We start from the raw sequence: 23236 nt of genomic DNA on the forward strand, positions 1-23236 counted from the left end.
ATAAACAGATGAAAATCGGACACGATTTCGTTTGCGTTCATTAACTCCCTTCACAGTTGGCCCCGCCTTGATCTATTTTTTGCCCTGTGACATGGTCTAAGGGTGTTTTCAGATACTCAATCCTGTAGCGGTTCGAAAATGTTAGCTTAGTAGGTCAGTAAAAACATATTAGATTATAGTATTAATTATTAGAATATGTATTTGTGATCTGGTCTCCCTTCTATATAGGTCGGATAAATTATATCGAATCGGTGCAAGATCGTTTGCTAGGAAAAGTAGAAAGAATGATTGGCCTCGAGAGGGGAGACTACACTTACGGAGAAATGGAGTTTAGGTTAAAAATCTAAAAAAACGTAGAAATAACATTGACTCCATATTTATGTATAATATACTGAATGGTTTGATTGATGTACCATCGTTACTGGAACAAGTGGCATTCAATGTTCTAATCCACCGGTTGCGAAATGATAATGTGCTGGTCCTCGATCAACACAGCACAAACTATGGCTTGCATGCACCAATGTCCCGATTGTGTCGTATTGTAAACTCAAGACAAGATCTGGACTTTTTTGATGTAAATCCTTATCGATTTAAAAAATGATTAAGATAGACCGGATCTTGTCTTGAAGTAGTATTTTTTTTTTGTCCTAGCTTTAATTCTAATTAGTTGTATTAAATTTTATTAGTTCCTGTATTTATCATAAGAAATTGTATTTACAATCGTGAGAATGGACTACATAAGTCCGTCAATTAATTAATTAAATAAATATATATATATACATAAAAAGAACCCTGTCAAATTCAAGTAATTAGTATTTGAACACAAGAATAGTCTTCAATGGTTGATAATACATTATTATTTGATACTCAGTGGATCCAGGTCTCTTCACGCGTTTTGCAGACTTCGTCCAACCGGCTTTCCCAAAACCATAGAACAGACCAGAAATATGCACCATTTCGCGTGGCATAGATAAGCGGGGTTGCACGCGCAAAAAAAACGTGACGAAGTACCTGTCTAGATTTATTCGTCACAGTGTGGAAAAGGGAATGACGATGATGATACGCTCTTTCTGCAATGACACGTACATAAGGAACTTCATTGAAACTTTAAATCGTCGGGTTTCTGGCACAAGCTGGTAACAACATACGAGTACATTTTACAGGTTGTGAGATAATGCACTTTTTCGAGTTTTAAGCTCATCCCAAATCAAGAATTTTAATAAAACTGCCAGCTGAATATTCTTAAACATTATTTTTTGTATTTACCTTCATAATACAAAACATTTTAATAACTTTTTAAATAAATATTATTTGATGCCATTTACGAAAAACACATTTTTTTGAAAACTTGTAATAACCAACTTGTGGCAGAAACCCGACGAAATGTAACACATCTAGATCATCTCTTACGAGAAGATAAAGTGATCAGTCTTACGCTTCAGATGCCGATCCAAAGTCTGAAATATTTCACGTCGTGCTCCAGGAATCGAACCCAGGATCTTAAGCATGGTAGACAAACGCGCCACTACACAACGATGTTGACTTATCCCCACTCTTTTGATTTCCTTTTTTGTTATATTTTACCTGTGAGTAGCTATCGAGTCGAAAACACTAGTCCTGGGCGATGTTTCTAACTCACATACAAAACTGTATTCTGCATCCGCAATATTCATTCCTGTAAAAAATATTTACAGAACTGTATTTTTATTTCGAATGACACGAAAAAATGAAAAATGTTTCGCTATGGCGCAATTTTTTTTTTTCAATATAAATTTATCGTTCCGTTGAATATGTTTTACAAAACTCCTAGAAAATCTTTCAATATTCCTGTATGCTATAAAGAATGTTGATAAATATATTGCGTACACCCTAGACAGTACTAAAATAAAATGGATCCAAAATTGGACCACCAACATCACAAAATTATGTTTATTTTCCGTAATATAACTTTTTGTCCAACAAATCGAGACGTTATGCTCTACTATTCCCACCCCGATCTCGTGTTTGTACGTCACGTCCGGCTTACTTTAGGAAAATCTGTGAAGTCAGAACTTACTCTCGACTACCTGTTTTAACTGAATTGCCTATTCCAAAAGCATTGCGTTGTAAAATATCATCCATTTAAATATTTTACTCTAATAGTTTAATTATGATAATAACAATTCGTCGAAAGTTTATTTATTTACGGATTTCAATTCATTTGCAACGGTAAATACATTTACATATTACAACAGAGATGAAGAATATTTAAGATAAGGTAATATGGAAGTCTAGGCATCTACAGGGCTTATGACCTGTCAATGGCTGGTTTAAGTGGCCACCTTACACACTGTGTAACATTCACCATTCTGCCTATATTTGAACATCTATATTCCTTCAATTCTTTCATCTGTTGATGTTTGTGAAGTTAAAGAGCTGAAACCTTTATTTATGCGGGTGAGGTTCATCTAATTGAATTATTTCACCTACATACTAGGCAAAGCCTGAAAATATTATTTTTTCAATTTCTATACTTCTTCATGGACCAGGTAATTTATCAACAATATTTTGAGTTTGTCCAAATTTTTGTAGACAAGGACTGGATTCAACTACCTGGGAAGCTGTTTATATTCACATATTACAACAGAGATGAAGAACATTTAAGATAAGGTAATATAGAAGTCTAGGCATCTACAGGGCTTTTGACCTGTCAATGGCTGGTTTAAGTGGCCACTTTACACACTGTGTAACATTCACCATTCTGCCTATATTTGAACATCTATATTCCTTTAATTCTTTCATCTGTTGATGTTTGTGAAGTTAAAGAGCTGAAACCTTTATTTATGCTGTTGTAATATGTGAATATAAACAGCTCCCCAGGGAGTTGAATCCAGTCCTTGTCTACAAAAATTTGGACAAACTCAAAATATTGTTGAAAATACATTTCTTTACAATATACACAAGTACATTTGAAATAAATTAAAACAAAAGATAATTTATTTATTTTAATTTATTTTTTTTATTTTTATTTTTTATTTTTTTATTTTATTTTATTTAGAAAACATACAGTCATACAAAATAAGTACTAAGAACAACATTTTTTTAACATAAAAAGACCAATTAAGTTTTCATAAATTAAAGATATATAAACATTAAATGTGACAAAAATAAAAAATAAATAAGAATTTTAAGTGAGAAAAGGATAATTGTTGACATTTGCGTTTTCCATGGAGGTAATAAATTAAAATAAATAAAAATACCGAATGTACACTCCGAGCCATCCACGCACACACATGAACGCACATGTAAAACATACACAAACATATACATTACATGTGGCACATATACATAGCATAAACCACTCAAGATGTACATTCAGCAACTATCCCAAATAATCGACCCCATGAAGAAGTTTTCTGTACAAATGCAACGTGCAGTTAAAAATGTCTACATCAATACTGAGTCCGTTATAATTTCTTCTATTAATATAATTTCTAATTATTTATTTATTATTTCACGTGCATACAACTTTAAAAAAATATATGAATACCTCACTGGGCACAACCCGTTTCGAGGCATTCATTTACATGATTTAATATATTATATATAAAATACATATTAAATATTACATATTCACATTTAAATCCGCACATGTAAGAGAGAAAAAAAAATTAAAGAGAAAGAAAGAAAGAAAAAGAAAACATTATATTATTAGTACAGCTCAAACATTTAACTACTGCGCAGACATTAGGTCAAGTAACAAGCTACTGTCAGCTCCCGGTGGCCCAACATCCGCACAAATGCCAAATGTACGAGTATATGACATATATTCATAGAGACACTGTGTGGATACAAATACGAAACACGAAATGCAAAAATAATTATATATTAACAACAATGTTTGATTATGTCCAAATGCTTGCAGACTGGCTGGATTTCCTCTCTAGAGAGTTGTTCGTATTTAAATTTATTTCAACAGAGAACGAAAAAGTTTTTGAGAAGGGAATATGGAAGTCTAGGCATTTACAGGAATCGGAAAATTGTTTCCAGGCGTTGCCTAGTAGGTGATTTGGTTCAGCCGGATGAATCTCACCCACGTGATAAAGGTTTCAGCTCTTTTACTTCACTAAAGTCAACAGATGGAAGAGTTGAGGATATGTGGATGTTCAAACATGGGCAGAATGGTGAATGTTACACAGTGTGTAAAGTGGCCACTTAAACCAGCCGATGACAGGTCATAAGCCCTGTAAATGCCTAGACTTCCATATTCCCTTCTCAAAAACAACTCGGGATCCAAATCAAGTAGCTATTTTTTCACAAATAGTTTAAATTGTAATTAAAACTAGGAAAAAAAAATACTACCTCAAGACAAGATTTGGCCTATCATAATGATTGTTTAAATTTAGAAAGACTAACACCAAATAAGTCCTAATCTTGTCTCAAATTTACAATGCGGCACAATCGGGACATTGGTGCATGCAAGTCATAGTTTGTGCTGTACTGATCTAGGAACAGCGCATTTTTATTTCGCAACCGACGGATCAGAACATTGAATGCCACTTGTTCCAGAAACGATGGAGCGTCAATGAAGCTATTAAAAAAATTAAACGTGAACACGGAGTCCATGTTATTTCTACTTTTTTGTAGACTTGTTTTTAACAGTGACTTAATGTCTCCGTAAGTGTAGTCTCCCCTCTCGGGACCAATCATCCATGCTACTTTTCTATGCTACAATTCAATATAATTTTTACGGCCTTCACAAAAGGGAAACCAGATCACGGAGGTATATTCTAAAAGAGGACAAACACGCGAGCAATAGAGTGCTTTATTTTAGTGTTTCTTCCCCTTTCCACCCCTCTCTTCATAGTATAGTGTAAATTTTTTGTTCATTTTTGTTTTAAAGTTGTGTATAAAATTAGATTGTTTTTACATAATTACCTATAATTTGTCCATGTACTTGTAATTTCCTTAAACTGAACGGTTTAGGTAGGTAGGAACAAATTGTCTAGAGGCAATATGTCCGCCCTTATATTTACATAAATTGTATACGTACATAAAAATTAAGTCATGAATAAAAATACTTTTCTTAAAAGCCCCGTTTAATTTTAATACTTGTCACAAACATATTGTTTCTTATTCTTATGAATTGTGTTATCACAACAGTGTAAAAACAATAATTGGACAATTAAAACACAAGTACAAAGAAAATGTTAATACTATATAATACAAAAAATATTAATAGGCATACGCGGTAATATAGATAAATAAAGTATATGATAAATCTAAATTGTTAAGTAAATTTTGCGATATTAACTTTCAAAAATACCCTTCAGTTGAACATCAAAATGAGCTAACGAATTAGTTTACAAATGTCTCCTATTTATATGAATATTAAGCACACTAAGCACTTACGGTTTTCTCTAATAATTTTATTTGCAAATTAAGTTTTTTTTTATTATTTGAGAGCCTAGATGAGCTCGTAATAACGGTAATAAAAACACTGTTGGGCAGGTTAAACCAAGTAAAACTTTACCAAATTTTTTAAATTATATTTTCATCATAATCAACTATGGAGGTTTATCAAGAAATACCTACAAAAAATATCAATATTCATAAAAAAAGACAAATAATGATTAAAGAAAAACTCGAGAAAACTTTCCACGGCTTCCATTATCCTTAAAAATCATTTTTTTATACTTTCAAGGAGTAACGAAACAAATTTAGCTTTAAATTAAAGTTAAATGGACTATTTGATTTGTTTGGAAGTCCTGTAAAAGTTTTTTGGGTCTTTTATATGTTTTATCTACTTAACAAGTTTACTTTCCAAGTTTTTTTTCAACTTTTTCTCCATAGTCATCCCATCTGCGACATTATAAACTAATTTTGTTTTACATATCTAATCAATGTCAATCTTTTCATGTGTTATATTTTTAAAAAAATCGTTAATTGTTGCAACAATTTTGTTGCTAAAATCAATATATGAGGAAACTGGTTGCAAAGTTAGTTATCTCCAAAAATAACTACATTTTATCTTATAATGCAGTTCTAACTAATTTTACTTTAACACTTTGCGATTTTTCACTAGCTTTCAAACCTTTAGAACAAATTTAGTCATAAAAAAAAAAATTCAGTTGCAAAACCAGTTACCAGTCGCCATTTTTCTTTATTTTTTAACCAATCAACTTTGATACTACTTAGGTTACATTTAAAATTGAAGTTAAATTATTTCTTTAAATACCTTAATTTCAATTACTTTTAATTTTTCATTAAAGCCTTTCAACTTATCTAGTTAAAAAGGCAAAAAAAAAAGAAAACTAGTCTAAAAAGCCAATAACTTTTTTATGCGATTTTCTCACTACAACAATTGATGGATGTAACTGATTTTGCAATTAGTACCCTCATATTATATGGCTTGGATATAAAAAGCTAATGTCAGATTTAATTTTTAATTGCCAACATTTTGTAAAGGGTCGATGTCAATGAAAAAAATACATGTTTAACTATTAAATACACCTTGGGTAACTAAATCGTCGACTTTCTTCTGCAATTCTACATTTCGTACAATGAACGCAATAAAAACTAAACATCGATGCCGTTCGACAGATAACCATTTGGCATCATCTTTGCGAATAGCTATCAGTAGCTATTTCATTTATTTATTCAGATATTTAGAACATTACAGAAAAAAGACCCAATTCATTCTAAAAACAATAATAGATCACAAATTACAGTAGATAGTTATGTTATTAAAATAATATAACAAAATGTTAAAAGAAAAATTAAAAGTTAGAAAGTGCTTTCCTAAGGGAAGGCCCACTGTCGTGAAATATGTCGACATCCGAGGCGATGCGATTAAGTAGCAAGATTGCTCTACCAACCGACATAAGCATTGGCAGGTTGGTTCTGCATCGTTGTAGGTAAAACAATCGATGCTGTCTTTGTCGAAGATAATTATCAGGTACGAACAGACCTACATCCATCAGAATTTCTGAGTTATGTATGCGACCGATCACCTGGAAAAACTGAACACCCAAATGAACATCCCTCCTCCTCCATAATGACTGATAGCCTAACATCCCTAGTAAAAAGTCGGTTGGGGAGAGCCAAGAATAATATCCACACTCTTTTAGGTACAGATAGCGCAGACATTTTTTCTGCACTCTCTCCACCATCAAAGAGTATCGAGCCTCATGTGGCGACCAAATAATGGAACTAAACTCCAAACGACTTCTTACCAAGGAATTATACAATGTCCTCATAATCTGAGCGTTAGAAAAGATCTTGGTATTTCTAAGAACAAAACCAAGCATTTTAAAGGACTCATTACATGGATTAACTGTATGAAGATTAAAAGATAACTGAGCGTCAAACAACACCCCGAGATTTCTGGACGTTAAAACCCTTTCAAGCCTCACTCCGTCCATGAGATAACGATAGTATATTGTTGTGGATGCTCTTGTGTATACCATTACAAAACATTTGGAAACATTGAAGAATTTTGAGAAAGAGAAAAACATTGTTTTGTTTGCTCCATGAATTATATTTTGAATGTCTCACTGAAGTTTAATACAATCTGAAGAATTCAGTATTTCACAAATATTGTTTAGATCTTCAGCGAATAAGAGAAAATTACAATATTTTATGAATGAATCTATGAACCAAACTATATGATAAGCTTGCTGTAAATACGCAATCTGATGCTTCTTTTACATAAAAAGTAAATATTTACGAATTGTAAAGCTAATAACAAGCATACTGCTTGCGTTAGAAAAAATAAAATAAAAGTCCATCCCGAAACCTGGGTTTCTCCCAGGAGTTACAACAAATTCCTTTTGATTATGACAAAGAATATTAGGGGAAGGAATTGTTGCAGCTTAAGAAAGAAGAATCCTCAGAGTTGCCTTTGGCCCTGTAAGAGAAAATAAGCATCGGTCTCGTCGCTACAATACGGAGCCGTGTGAAATCTACAAGAGACGCTTAAGGTAAGCTGGCCATATAATAAGAATGGACGACAAAAACCCCATAAAATGCTTAACTATCTCTGTGCCACAAGGACGATGACGACTGGAAAGGCCCAATATGCGCTAGATGGACTGCATCAGTGCGGATACGACAACGTTGGAAGTGAGGAACTGGAGAGGAAGGGCAGCGGACCGGTAAGAATGGAGGAGACTCCTGGATATAGCCAAGGCCCACCTAAGGCTGTCGAGCTTATGATGATGGTGAAGAATTAAATTCAATTTGTTGAATCTTATCTAAGACGAATTAATCAAAAGCGTCTTACAAATTTGATTTTACCGTTTTTCTGTTATTGTCGTAATTGTTGCAAAACATAAAGCAGAGAAAGATTAATTTATTTCAACTTTTTGGTAATTAAAACATTAGGTTATATCAATAGGCTTAGTCACTTCGAAGAAGGCATTAGAACAAAAATAATTATCTCTAAAGCTGAAACCTAAAAGGAATCCCTGAAAATTAGCTAATTGGGTTAATTTCTTTGATTTCAGAAGAAACAAAATTCAAGCTGACTTGACTGATATTACTTTGTCATTGTTGAAGAATATTTTGTTTTACTTATTTTGAGCTACGGGGTCTTCGAACTACAAAATATTGCTCTTAAAGCAATTTTAACTTATTTAGCGCTTTTTTAAGAACCTGGGTATCCAACAAAAAACTCATTTTAAAAATGACCTCCTGTTCGTCGTAAAAGTATTATTTTTTTGCATTCAGCCGACTTGCTTCGTGGCAAAAGGTATAACTCCTTCCCTGAAATTAACCAACTTACATAAAAGAATTTCACGATAGTATATTTTTTGTACAAAACCGTTTAATGCCTAAAAATTGAGAGCTACACGATTGGTTGATTTTAAAATCAAAAAGTAGCTTTATTGAAAATATATTACATTTCTAGGGAAATATTATTTTTCAAAGCTTTTTTAATGTGAAATACACGGTCGTGATTACATCTCCCTTAACTCAGCATGTTTTTTTTTTTTTCGTAAATATTATGTACCTGTATATAACGGTGGTGGTAAAGGTGAAAGTGTATTTCAGTATTTCCATGTTGGGGAAATTAGTGTCCTGACGAAGAGACGAATACTTCTCGAAACTGCTAGACATAAAATGACGGTGGGAGGTTTTATACTAATATTGACTAACCTTAGTTAAATTATCAATTAAATTGTATATTATTAAAAAAAAAACATTTTATAACTAAAAAAAGGTGTTGTTTATTTTAACAAGATCAAAGAATAAAAAAAATTGTCAACTTTAAACGTGAATTTAATTTTACCACATGTTATTAAATATTTTTATATAACCATTTACCGACTTTTCTGTGCCTACCGGTTTCGAGACGTATCCGTCTCTTCGTCAGGACGCCAATTAAACCAACATGCAAAACCCACTATACACCTTCACTATAGTTGTTGCACAAAAAATATAAAATCATTTTGCCATGCATTTAGTAGGCAACTTTTACATCATGTGCTGATTATGCTTTAAAAACGTTTGATGTTGTGGGAGAAATACTTTATAAAAGAGGGAGGGGGTGAAAGCAGGTGCGTGAGTTTAAAAGGTAGCTTATATTTTTGTGCAGCAACTATTGAGAAGGTGTCAAGTGGGTTTTATATGTTGGTTTAATTGGTGTCCTGACGAAGAGACGGGTGCGTCTCGAATCCGGTAGACATAGAAAAGTCGGTAAGTAGTTCATCATCATTTCCTTTCCGCACATATTGGTGCATTGGGCACTGCATCGGTACACCAATCGCAGGGTATCTTAATATTTTGTTACACGAGGGTAAGATGATCAAAATTACGCTTCAGGTACCAGTCCAGGGACTATGAAATATTCTGGTGTGAAAACACCCTTTTAAATAAATATTTCATATCGACCATGTCGGGAATCGAACCAGAGACCCTTCGCATGGTAGGCAAACGCGCTGACCATTACACCACAAGGCCGACAAAAAGTGGTTATTCACAAATATTTAATAATATATAATAAAATATTTGACAACAAAGTTAATATTAAAATATTATAACAGAGATGAAGAACATTTAAGAAAAGGTAATATGGAAGTCTAGGCATCTACAGGGCTTATGACCTGTCATTGGCTGGTTTAAGTGGCCATTTTACACACTGTGTAACATTCACCATTCTGCCCATATTTGAACATCTATATTCCTTCAATTCTTTCATCTGTTGATGTTTGCGAAGTTAAAGAGCTGAAACCTTTATTTATGCGGGTGAGGTTCATCTAATTGAATTATTTCACCTACATACTAGGCAACGCCTGAAAAAAATATTTTTTCAATTTCTATACATCTTCATGGACCAGGTGGATTTATTAACAATATTTGAGTTTGTCCAAATCACAACAGCCTACAAAAATTTGGACAAACTCAAAATATTGTTGACAAAGTTAATGCTTTAAATTTTATCTTCATGGTTTACTCTTTCACCATTTTTCACTGCATACGAAGGTATACTCGTTAACGTAGCAAATATTTCTAGAAATAACAAGTTATTTCTCATGACTTTTAGTTAAGTTTAGTCAAGTTGTTACAAAGTAGTTTAAATGTTCAAAGTAACAAAATAAAGTTTTACGAAAAGATCTCACGGTCAAGGGTAAAGTTATCATATCAAAGTTTCAAATAACTCATATCAAAAAGTTTAGCCATATAACTTAAGGGTTTCAATATTATTAACTCTTAAAAGACTGTAGTAAATAATTCCTTTGCGCGCGGTGCTGTAACATCGTGTTACCACTAGTAAAAGACGGAATATTCTATAGTTCATACATTTGAAAAAAATGAAAAACATGGAGACATACTTTTTAATAGTTCCTTTTCCACAATTTATTTGAATAAACATATAATTTAGCTCTGTTATAGCAAAATAAATTAAAAATCACAAAAACGCCGCTTATGCTACGCGCGTGCTCCCCACATCATTGTCATCAACCGACTGAAGACAAAATCTGTTTTAGACGACAACCGCCGCAGAACAGCGTCCCTGTCTTCCTTGTTATGACTTCTATATTCGCGCTCTCTCTTGTAAAAGGTATGTTGTGCTGTATAGATGTGTTGTTGAATTAGGGACATTCATCCTTCGCGTAGCAAGGATAAATATTTTTTGTATTAACATTTAGCATAGTACTACAAATTTTACTTTATAAATCGGGTGTGAAAATGTCCATTTGAAGATCACAAAAAATACGAATTCATAATTTTAAAAAATAAGAGAGGTATATCAAGTCTTGTGTCCTATGTCGACAAGTGTGACATCACAGCCACACAAGAGTTAAACACGAACTGACAAATAAAGCTATTTTAAGAGCTGTGATTAATTACACTACGAAACCGATTAATAATAGTAAAGGAAGTTATTGAGATTAATGGACGCTAAATGCCGGACACTGTCCAAGTGGAATGAAAACTCTGTTGATATCTGTCAATACTCCGAATTATTATGAATTAGTTCCTCAGTAGTTTCCTCTTCATTAAAAAAATTAGCGGGTTAATTAAAACTATACGTAACATTCATATTTGAGGCACTAACTTTGTGGTTATTGAATATAATAAAATAAATGTTAAACAACTTTGTATTATATTATTGTTATCAAACACATTTTTCACTTTGTGGTATGACATTTTACACTTATTTGTTTATAAATTTGTATAAACCACTCAATTTTTTTAATTACACTTCGACCGGTTTCGAGGTTACTACCTCATCGTCAGGAATTTAACTAACTTATAATTACACGCGTTGCTATTTATATAATAAAATATTGTATGAAAGAGACAGGAAATTGAAAGAAAGAGAGAGAAAGAAGATAAAATAGATCATAACGGGAATAGTTTTAAAAGAGGACTCGAAGTTAAATTTAATTGATTATTTATTATTTGAAGTTTTTGATTAATGGCTTTACTATCATAAAATGTAGTATATACCTAATCTGAAGGTTTACCTATGGGTGCCCCAAGAAGTCCATTAATTGCTGATATTTTTGTTAATTATTTAGAAAATTTAATTTTTAATTGTAAATCTCCTTTATTAAATAATGTTTTATTGTGGAGAAGATATGTTGATGACGTCATTTGTATATGGATTGGATCAGATCGTCAATTAAATTCATTTTTAAATTTATTAAATTCCTTCCATCAGAAAATACAATTTACTTTAGAAATTGAACCAAATTCACAACTTGATGGGACAAGCAACACTAACGACAATCTGACAAATGGAAAAATAATTCAATTTTTAAGTGTGCATCTGTTATATACACATTCATTTCATAATTACTCATAAAATGTGATTGCATCCTGTTTCTTTAAGATCCTAGCAGTATTTTTACACTCTAAATGGACACAACACGGCATAGTAGAATCAAAATCAGGAGTTGCGTACTGAGCGACGTCTACAAAGAAACTAATGAGGCAAAACGTTTACCTACTCATTTATGAGTAATTGAGTCGCCTTCTGTTTGATGTGCGTAAGCTGTTTCTGAACTATTCATAATTCAATGGGATAAACTTAAAGAAACTTTAAAACAAGACTAAAAGAACACATGAAGTGCTAATTAATAATATTTTTTGTGAACTCGAAAACCATCTAAAATAAAATAATCATAATTTAATTTATATCCTGGATTAAAAGTTCTTCATGTTGAAAAAAAATAATAGAACTGGGACATCTTGTAAATTAAAAAAGCGATACATAATAAAAAAAGAATAACAAACCGAATAAAAAACATTTCCTTTAGTAAACTCCTATCCAGTTTAAGTTAAGTTTTCAGCTCTTTAACTTCACTAAAACAGATGGAAGAATTGAAGAAGTATGGATGTTCAAGCATAGGTATAATTGTGAATATTACACAGTGTGTAAAATGGACACTTAAACTAGCCAATGACGGGTCATAAGCCCTGCAAATGCCTAGACTTTCATATTCTCTTTTCTAAAATGTTTTCCAACTCTGTTTTTTTTTAATACAAAAATAAGTGGTTAAAAAAGCTGTTTTGTATTTATTTTAATATAATATGTATTTGAACATTGTTTTTCTGTCGTTTTCTCTCAGACGCCTTCATGAATACTGTGCGAAAAAGACAACTACACGCCACGTTGGACTGATATTGCTTAACTAAAATTTAAAAAAATCTGGTTTTCCATTTTCCTTTTCCAAAAACTAAACTGAAATTTTTTTTTTAAAGTAAGATTATCAGAAATAAATTTTCTGTGTCGGCAAGTTCTGATTTTCGAAAAATAGTTAGGTATCATATTTGTATACTGTACGTCCGAAAACGACAGATAAAACTGTGCCTTTTAAGGGTTTTCAGATAGTTTCTATTACAGACAATTTATCAAAAACAGACGATATGGACACGTTAACGCTGGATATTATTTATAGTGAGTAAATCATTGTTCTAGTGTCATAATACAGGGAGAAAATACGGGAATAAGTTTGTCAGACCACGGATCCTTTATGTCTTAATGTAAGTTTTATTTATTTATTTAATTTAAAGAAACATAATAATAACAATAATAAAAATGAACCTTTATTAACCATAATATACAATGTCATACTTACGAAAATAATAACAAAGGTGTACATTGTTAAATGGCGGACTGATTGCCACTTGCAATTTGTTACGGTCTGACCAAAACTAAATAAAAAATACATTAAAATTAAGTTTAAAAAATATAAAATTCAAAAATTAAATTAAAAAAACAAATTAATAAAAATGTTTAAAAAAACACAAACAGTTAAAACATTATACAAGATTATGGTATCTATTGCTCACATCAATTATACATACATTTTAGTTTATTTGATTGCATTTTCCAAATATTTATTTATAGTACAGAAACATTTATTTATTAGAAACACTTTTAACATTTTTGAAAAATTTTTAAAACAATTTTTTTCCTTAATTTTATTAGGAAGCTTTTTATATTTTTTTACTGCCATGCATGCAGGCCCTCTTGGTGTAAATGATTGTTTCGCAAATGGAATTTTTAATTTACTTCTATTCTTGGTGTTATGAAAGTGGCTTTTTCATATGTATTCATATAATATAAATAGTCAACAATGATTAAATTACACATCAAAGATAAGGTTAAAGGATACCCAGCGAAGTTTCTAAATAATAATCATACATATTAAATTATAGTACATTCAAAAATGTGCACGTGCGTATTTTATTTATTTATTCACACAATTTTTACAATTTTTGTATTAATTTTTTATAATGTTCACATCCCATTGTTTGATGAATTAAGGGACACAGTATAATTAGACGGATTTTTTTAAAATTTGAACGAGAACGATAGAAGAAAGAGTGTTGTGCATAGTCAATGCTACAGATCGGCAGACAATAAATTAATGCAGGCACTGCATTAAAACATAAAGCCTATTAAACAGTCTTACGCTTCAAGCAGTAAAATGATGCAATATTGTAGTGTAAAAACACTTGATAAATAAATATTTTTTGACGAACCATCAATAAATGACATATAGTAAGCCCTGAAATGTCTTTATTACCTTTTCTCAATCGAAGCTAAACTGGCAGTGCACACCGGAGTTTTAGTCCCAACACTTATGTATGGAAGTGAAACATGGAACTGGCAGAGAAATGATGAAACCCGAGTCAATGCGGTTGAAATGTGATCGCTTCGACAAATGTGTGGGAAATCAATGTATGAAAGGGTTGCTAATGATGAAAACAGGCGAGAGTGTAAATCTGGGTCAAGTATAATTGATAAGATTAAGTAAAGGTATCTGAGATGGTTTGGGCATGAAAAACGAATAGATGACGAAAGAATGGTAAAACAATTATAAATGGCGAAAATGAGCGGTAACCGGATTTGAGAACGACCAAGAAAGACGTGGCATGATCAGATAAACCAAAATCGTATGTCTGGTCATGTCAAAAGCAGACAGAATCAATGGGCATGTATGACAAGATGTATGAATGTGGAAGAAGCTAGGAATGTATGCCAGAATAGACGTCTGTGGTGGTCCATTTTCTCTGTCTTACCCTACGGGGAAATGGCGTGATGGTAGTAGTAGTTGGAATAATGTCCTTCTCTTAATTTTCTCCACTCTTTTGTAATATAATGTTAATATTTATAACTCCCTAAGGGGTGAAACGCAGCCCTTGTCTACAAAAATTTAGGTGAAATAAAAATATTGTTCCTTGCATAGTTATTTATTAAATTTTATTAATTAGTACTTACTGGTAAAAAAAATACAACCCTGTCACTCGCTCGGGTAAAAATATTATTTTTTTCCTTGTCAAAGTGAAATGCTCGTTTTCCGAAACCAAAACCTCTCAAGATTTATGTCTTAAATAAAATTGAATAAACATTTGGAAGGAGATAAATCAAACTCGCAAAGCTCTCGATTTTCAATCAGGACTCGCGCCTTTTATTCCCGCGTAAATAATAAAAAACGAACGCCCGTGCTTTTAAAATTTTATTGCCATTTCCCGCTGGTTTTTTTACGTTTCCAAGTAGGTACTCAAATTGATTTTGAGACGAGTGTCGGAGAAAACCGCAAAACGTCAGAGAAATATTTTTGAAAACAAATTCCAAAAAAATTATGTATGTATCATATACATTTAGTATTGCATAGTTCTCCAATTGCAACGTATCGTAATGGTCAAATGGTCAAGCCTCATCTTTAAGATGCTGTCCAGGGCCCGTATTACAATAGAAAGTTAACATTTATCTTAAATTTTATCTATAAAGTAATTTTTGTTTTTTTCATTTGTTATTATTATTTTATTTTTTTTATTATCATTATTTTTTTTACAATTAACATAAGTGATAAAACAGTTTATTAAAAAAAATAAAGCATATCTACATAGCAATGAAATACATATTAATAGTAAAAATAGTAAACAAAAAATCCCACAAAGGCATGGTCTGTTCGTGGGTATACAAGAAAATGTTAATGAATTTTTGCTCCTATAATAAATAATGAACAGTTACAATATTTTTGTGTAACATAAGAAAGAAAAAATAAAATGTTCTGTAAAATATAATATGGTATTTTTTAATTATGTAATTAAAAAAATAAATAAAAAATATTAAAAAAAACACAAAAATATTGAGTTTTCCGTCTGAAAAAAATTATACACGAGTAAGTATGTTAAGTAGTGATTTTATATTTTCTATACTGGCAACTCATATAAGACTGTAAATATTCCGTTCCTTTCCAAATCCTTCCTATTTCAAAACTCTTGTTGCTTCTACCGTCCTGTGAGCAAGTCACGTGTGAAAAGTTGCGTCTCTGATAAATCTCTATCATATCTACAAGTTTATTTTGTTCCTGAAATGTTAAATGACAGAATTTCGGAAAATTGAAAAACCGTATTGTAAAATTTTTCGTCTTCTTTATTTTAAGATTAAAAAATACCAAATTGTTAAACGTTAAGTTACAAAATTTTCGCTTGTAAAAAAGTGGACTTGAGCCTAAGGTTAGGACTTTTAAAGTATTTAAAGGACTAAGAGATGTTATGACTTTTAAAAATTAAAATATTTTTTTTAAAATAATTTTTCAAGTACAAAATTCGATATGGGTATTTTCGACTCAAAACTGATAAAATTTGACTTGGGCGTTTTTTGAAACTGGGCGTTCATATGTAAACGTGATCAAATATTAAATTATTTCTAACTAAAATTTAAAGCGGAGGGGGTCGCCGAATTTCAACCGTCCGCGTCCGTGCGCACTGTAGCTGCGTGATGTGTTGTAATCTAGCTCCATTTTTTTGTGAATGATGTTTAAAAAACAAAAACATGTTATAGACAATCAGAAAGTTCAGTGCTACGTAAAATTGGATATAAAAAAATTCTTACATGCGCTAAAATTAGTAGTAGTGCATTTAATTATATGGCGAAGTTTCTCGAAAACGAACGAAATAATTAATAAAAATGTTCTTGTGTTTTAAGAATCAACCAATGATAGAGTATTGTGATAGATTTCTGAGCAATCAACAAAACTTTCCGGTTAGAACGTGTAACATCACAGGCGGAGTAATTTTAAAACCACAAATTTTTAAAAAAATATAGCGCTTATAAAATACGTAAAAAAATAATCAATACGATTATCTTTAAATATATAATTCCTATGTACGTGTGATGTCACCGTACTCGGCTTAGCGGCTTAACCGATTTACGTGCAATTTTCAGAGGAATAAAGGTCTTTGCGCTGTGCGTGTTCGTAGATATTAAAATCTTCAGTCGAATATGTAAAAAAGAAGTTAAGAGCATAGATGTTTTATTCATCGATCTACCAGGGTTGCATTCGAGGAGAATGCATTTGCAAGAAAATTTAAAGATTTTTTTTTTGTGAATAAAAAAAGTTTGTTTTTGAGTGTTTACAAACAGCATTTGTTTTTTGTGGATCTCAATCAGATTTTTTCCTTAAACTCTTTATAATTTCAACCCATTTGTTTCTTTTTATTGGATTTTTGGCAACACTAAAATAACATTAAATTCAATACATTTTTAAAAATAGTTTTCCTACAAATCTGTTGGTGAAAAGACCGGAGTTTGACGTTTGCAAAAAGAATGCCATATTTGAAAAAAAATTTATTTTATGTTTTGGAATTCAACTATAAACAAGTACCTAGGACCTAAGTACCTACTTAAATCCAATATTTGAATGTAAACAATTTTTAGTTTTGGATTTTAATTACAAACAAGTACCTAGGAGCCTACTTATCAAAAAAAAGTATTTTTTCAAGCTTATCGCAGGCAAGCCAACGCTCGGGCAGGACAACGTCTGTTGGGTCCGCTAGTTTTACTATATAATTTATATGATCCGATATTTAAATGACAAAAGACGATAAAAAAATTGACGTCACTTCTTTTGTCTTTACGTAATAAAGTTGTTATTTAGCCTCGTTTAGACATGTCAAACTGTCAGCAGACAAGTGAAGTGTAAAAATAAAAGTTAACGCAGTTCTGAACAGCGTCTGACTTTCAAATTAAGAGATTTGCATACTCTTAACCAAGTTTTAATTTTCTTAACCGCGGCGAAAATTTTCCCCACTCTCTGGATTATTAATTGTGAAAGTTATCAGATTCAAGAAATTAAAATAACCCAACACAAAACCGTAAATTTGACAATAGCGCTTTGAGGTGTTTAATTATTTAACTTTTTGTACATAACGTTAACATTATTGGCAGGCTTATTGCAAAATATAATTTTTTTTCAACCAATCAATAAAACAAAAGTTTTATTTACATAATTCAAGTTACAAAACATATTCGATATAAAATAAAAAAGATAAAGATACACACAAATATAAATAACTATTGGGGTATATATTACCTCAAATCAATGCTATTACTAGATGGGAAAAAAGGAATAAAAAGGAAAGGAGGAGAGATTAAGAAAAAGAAAAGAGATGTTTCTTCAGACGTGATTTAAGCAGAGATACTGTAGTAACACCTCTAATAGTGGATAGAAGATGATTCCATAGTTGAGTCGCATGGACACTATATGGAGTTAGAGAAGAAGAACTGTGGATGGGTATTAAGAGGATGTTTTGAGAATTAGAACGACGAGGTAAAAAAAAGTAATAAAATTAATGTAAAAAAATATTATTGAAGTGAAACATTCATTAATTCTCCTCTACTGATGCGGTCGTGGCAACTTCCTAGGCTTTAAAACAGCAAAATACGGAGTTTTGAGAATAGATGTCTAAGAAGAATTTTAAGTGTGAAGTGGTTTGACTTTGTACGAAATAAAAAATAAGAGAATTGACGCAGAAATTTCTAGTGATAACTATCACTTAGCAGAAAGCGATACGGTTGGCTGGGCTTGCCTACTTCACAAGACATCTGTTTCTTGACGTCATGGATGTTCGCTACTGACTCTTCATTGACTGTTTAAATTAAAACGACGGGACGCGAACGAGATGTCTGAAGGCTCTTTGTGGAAACCATAGGCTCCAACTAGGAAGCGGCCTTGGAATAATTATGATGAGGAAAATATAATATTTTTTTCTGAGAAAACTTCAAAACTAATTTTCAGTTAGATGATCGCTGAATAATTCATATTTTCGGGAAAACTTGAAGTATGTCTCGGCTTAACAAAAATCAGAAAATTGTCACTTCCACGCGATCTTCACGTCTCGTCATTCATCATTTTCATGGTTAAAATACTGATTCAAGGAATATAGGATAAAAAAATAAATGAACTTGAAATTGAAAAAAATAGTCGTATATTTTTATTAAATTCTATAAATCAGCCAATACATTGGGCCATGACAATTTATTTTCAGGGCATATTGAAATATTGAGGATTTCAAAAATAATTATAACAGGTTTTGAAACTTTAAAAAAGAAAAAATATGAGGTTTAATTGAAAAATACATAAATATATTCCATATACATTGCAACAATAACAACAAATAAAGGATTTATTAAAAATAATTATAACAGGTTTTGACGCTTTAAAAAAGAAAAAATATGAGGTTTAATTGAAAAATACATAAATATATTCCATATACATTGCAACAATAACAACAAATAAAGGATTTATGATTTTTGCTATTTCGAATATACCGTGTTATCTTTATTTTTATTATTTTTCTACCTAAGTATGTTAAATATTAAAACCCCAAAGTTATTATATGGAACATTTATAAAACAACTGTGTAATATGTATAGATATATTGTTATTACATTATTTTGTAATAGAACACTGTTATGATAATTGTATTTATGTTTATGTTTATAAAAGGCATTTGTGCCGTTTATACATTAATAAATAAAAAAAAACATTAAGGGCCGGTTGCATCGACAAAAGTTAAGTTAAAGTCAGGGCTAAAGTCAAATAAAAGTTACTTTTATGTCAAAATGCGTTGCATCAAAAAAAGTTAACTAAATATTAACAAAAAGGTTACTTTTATTTAACCGGCCGCTAGGGGGCCGTTTAAAGTTAAATGCGATCTGCCATCTGTCAAAAAAGCGTCGTGAGTGTTGAAATCTATTGATCGATCTGTGAAAAGTTGCACAAAATGACAATTTTATCTGATTTTTCGTCTTCCAATGACGAATTTATCATCGAGTATATTCTAAACCGAAAAAAAAAACTGTTTAAACCACGAACGGACCATTTTTTGTGGGAAGAGTCCGACTTTATCGCAAGATTTCGAATGTCAAAAAACATAGTTCGTCAACTTGTTACGCTAATCACCGATGATATTGTGATCACTACTGATAAGTAAGTACCTAATAATAATTAGTTCTATTCTATTCCCGCCTATTAGGATTTATAAAAAGTTTTACAATACGTAACATGCTATTTTTCTTATTACAGAAACTATTGTTTAAAAACATATTATTTTTAAATTTATTAATTTATTTACGGTTTAATAATAAAAAGAGAAAAAAGAAAGAAAAAGAAAGTGCTTGTGGTCTCTGAGAAATATTTATTTGTGCACAAATTATTATTAGGAAAGCATTGATTAAAGAAGATATATAGATGTACTTACTTAATTGAAGAATTCATTATGGTGTATATAAGGGCTGAGTAAAAAAATACAGAGCAGAAAACAGATTTTGCTTATTGTTAGTAAGCCAGCACACACTGAAAATTGGAGCAAATTTAAACGTTTGTGCCCAAAGACGCGTCGCGGGGCATGTGTATTGCTACATGTAAATAAACATATACGTGCTTGCGCAAAAATCCCAATAATTTTTAGGGTGAAACTTGAACCTTTACAGTGGCAACATTCTTAACTTTAACTTAACTAAAATAATGTTGATGCAACGGAATTTTTCAGTTACCAGATTTTGAGCCTTAACTAAGTTTAAATATTTTACTTTAAACTAAATTTATACCAACTTTGATGCAACCGGCCCTTAATTGATCGAACTAAGTTAAATTCCAAATACTTTAAGTAGACAGTAGGAAGAAATCCAGCCTGTCTACAAACATTTGGAGTTACTTAAAACACTGTTGATTAAACTAACTGGTATAAGAAGAAGTATATAATTGAAAAAGAGTTTTTAGGCCACACGATATTACACATTAACCGCGCAATTTACGTAGCTTTATTCGACACTATTTTAATACAATACTTGTACAAAAGTTTATTTATAAATAACACAATGACATTCATTAGATATAATTATTTAACTGTCAACATTGAAAATTAGCCGATTCTTTTTGTCACTGCAAACGCCACATGTCCTATGTGATACTTAATATTATGTCAACGGTATCCCATCAAAGAAAAATAGTCCTTCGGAAATAAAATTCGGAATAATGCTTCCAAATAGAGAATCTTCAAAGAATATTTGTAATCTGCAAGCTTGTTTTAGTACTAAAAAATCTGACTTGGGTTGAAGATGTAAAACATAGTGTATTTTTTCGTATGGAGGTATAAGATGCGGTAAACGGCTAGTTTCATCGTTCATTGAAAACGGGCTGGGCGCTAAACGCACTTTATCGATATTTTTTGCAGGAAGATATAAGCGGTGGTGGTGATTTAAAATAAATAAAAATATTTTATATATTTTCTCATAAACATAGTTACTATAAAACATTATTATCGAAAGTCAAATATAATGGTACGTTCTGTATAATCGCTTATTCTGACGATTCGCTCCTAGGTCATAGGCCCTGTAAATGCCTTGAATTCAACATTCCCTTCCCAAAAATGATTTATTTCTCTGTTGCAACAAATTTGTGTATTAAATAATCGTAATTAAAAAAATAAAAACATCAGCTCATACGCATTTGTGTATTTTAGGTTTTCACTGAAAAAATAATAACTCTTTCGTAGATTCTTTAAGTCAACGTGTCTGTAATCAATTTTAAAATGTTTGTTTCCTGTTGTGCGCCGGAAATACAGCATTAGTTTGAGCGATAATTTACATTTTTGTCCGTTGAGAACGCCCCCACGTCATCCATTTTCCTCTGACCGGAAACAGCGGCTAGTTTCCCGCCTAATCCCTCAACTCCCGCCCCCTTTGGCCGACTCCTAACTGCTTCGGGCACTATTTTGTAGGTCAACACGTTTTGCGTTATACTGGTCAAAAGGTTTCTAAGCAATAAATTTCGTCTCAAGAGTCTGGTGATCCGTTACTGCTGAAATTGACAATCGTTTTTTACAATGTTTTATAGTTCCAAACCCTTATTCTTTATCATGTCAATCTTCATTGATTAAATCGGCATTTACTTTGTGAAATAACACGATGAAATTTATCAAATCAAACACTTTGTGTTATGAGATAAGCATTATCGACAAAATCAAGAAATGAGTTCTGCGTTGGTTTGGACATGTAGAGTGAATGGACAGCGAAAGAACGACTAACATGATTTACGGTGCAAATATTGATGGATGCTGAAATAAAAAAAAGACGTGGCATGATCAAATCTAACAAATACTTAAAGATGGACATGTCAAAAGTTGGAATAATCGGCATGCGTGCATGAGGAAATGTAGCGGAAGCGAGGTCTGTCACGGGGAAACAGCTTGATGGTTAGTTTGTTTGTTTGTTATGAGAACACTTTAATTTATATTTGGAATCAGAGTCCAGTGACCGATGACACGCACACGTACCAAACAATTTTACCCAAAAGAGAAACGATCGATGAAGCAACTCAGCATTTTATATTGAACACAATACGTCGTATTCTGCAAGACCAACAGTATTTCACATAAAAGCAACGTACCGGAGTACTTTAACTTCATTTCCGCCATGGAGACATGAACAACAAGGAACGCGGCCTATAAAGAGACCACAGAGCGTGGTAACGTCAGCCAGCCTAACCAAGTCAGCTAAACCCAATCGTGCAGCAAATCAGCTTAAGTCAGTTTGTTCCGGCATGTGGCTAAGTGCAGTTTAACTCATCATCGCGGTTCCTCTCATGCTTCATAACAAAGTTTATTATTCGATATGCAATAAATACACGCATCAAAACACCTACCTTGTTTCTTCTGCTTCTGCGTATTACGCGTTGCGGGCCAAAGCGATGTTCGGTACTGCCAACCTCACGGCTGTTGGTGATGCCCTCTACACCACAACTGTCGTCTTCCTTCAATTGCCAATAGTTCCTCCGACTCCTCTCAAACAATGAGATGAAGAAACGAGGACAGCAGTCTCTTTAGCTTGATAACATCACCAGATTCCCACGTTATAGGAATAAGGATGTATATTTTTGTCTAATGTAATAGTGCTGCCTTTGTGCCTAAGAAATGTTCATCCTTTTCTCAAGAATCAGATCCG

The sequence above is a fragment of the Micrasema longulum genome, unplaced genomic scaffold (assembly GCF_059751315.1).
Source record: "Micrasema longulum isolate JH-2025_06_02 unplaced genomic scaffold, ASM5975131v1 h1tg000486l, whole genome shotgun sequence".
Taxonomy (NCBI): domain Eukaryota; kingdom Metazoa; phylum Arthropoda; class Insecta; order Trichoptera; family Brachycentridae; genus Micrasema; species Micrasema longulum.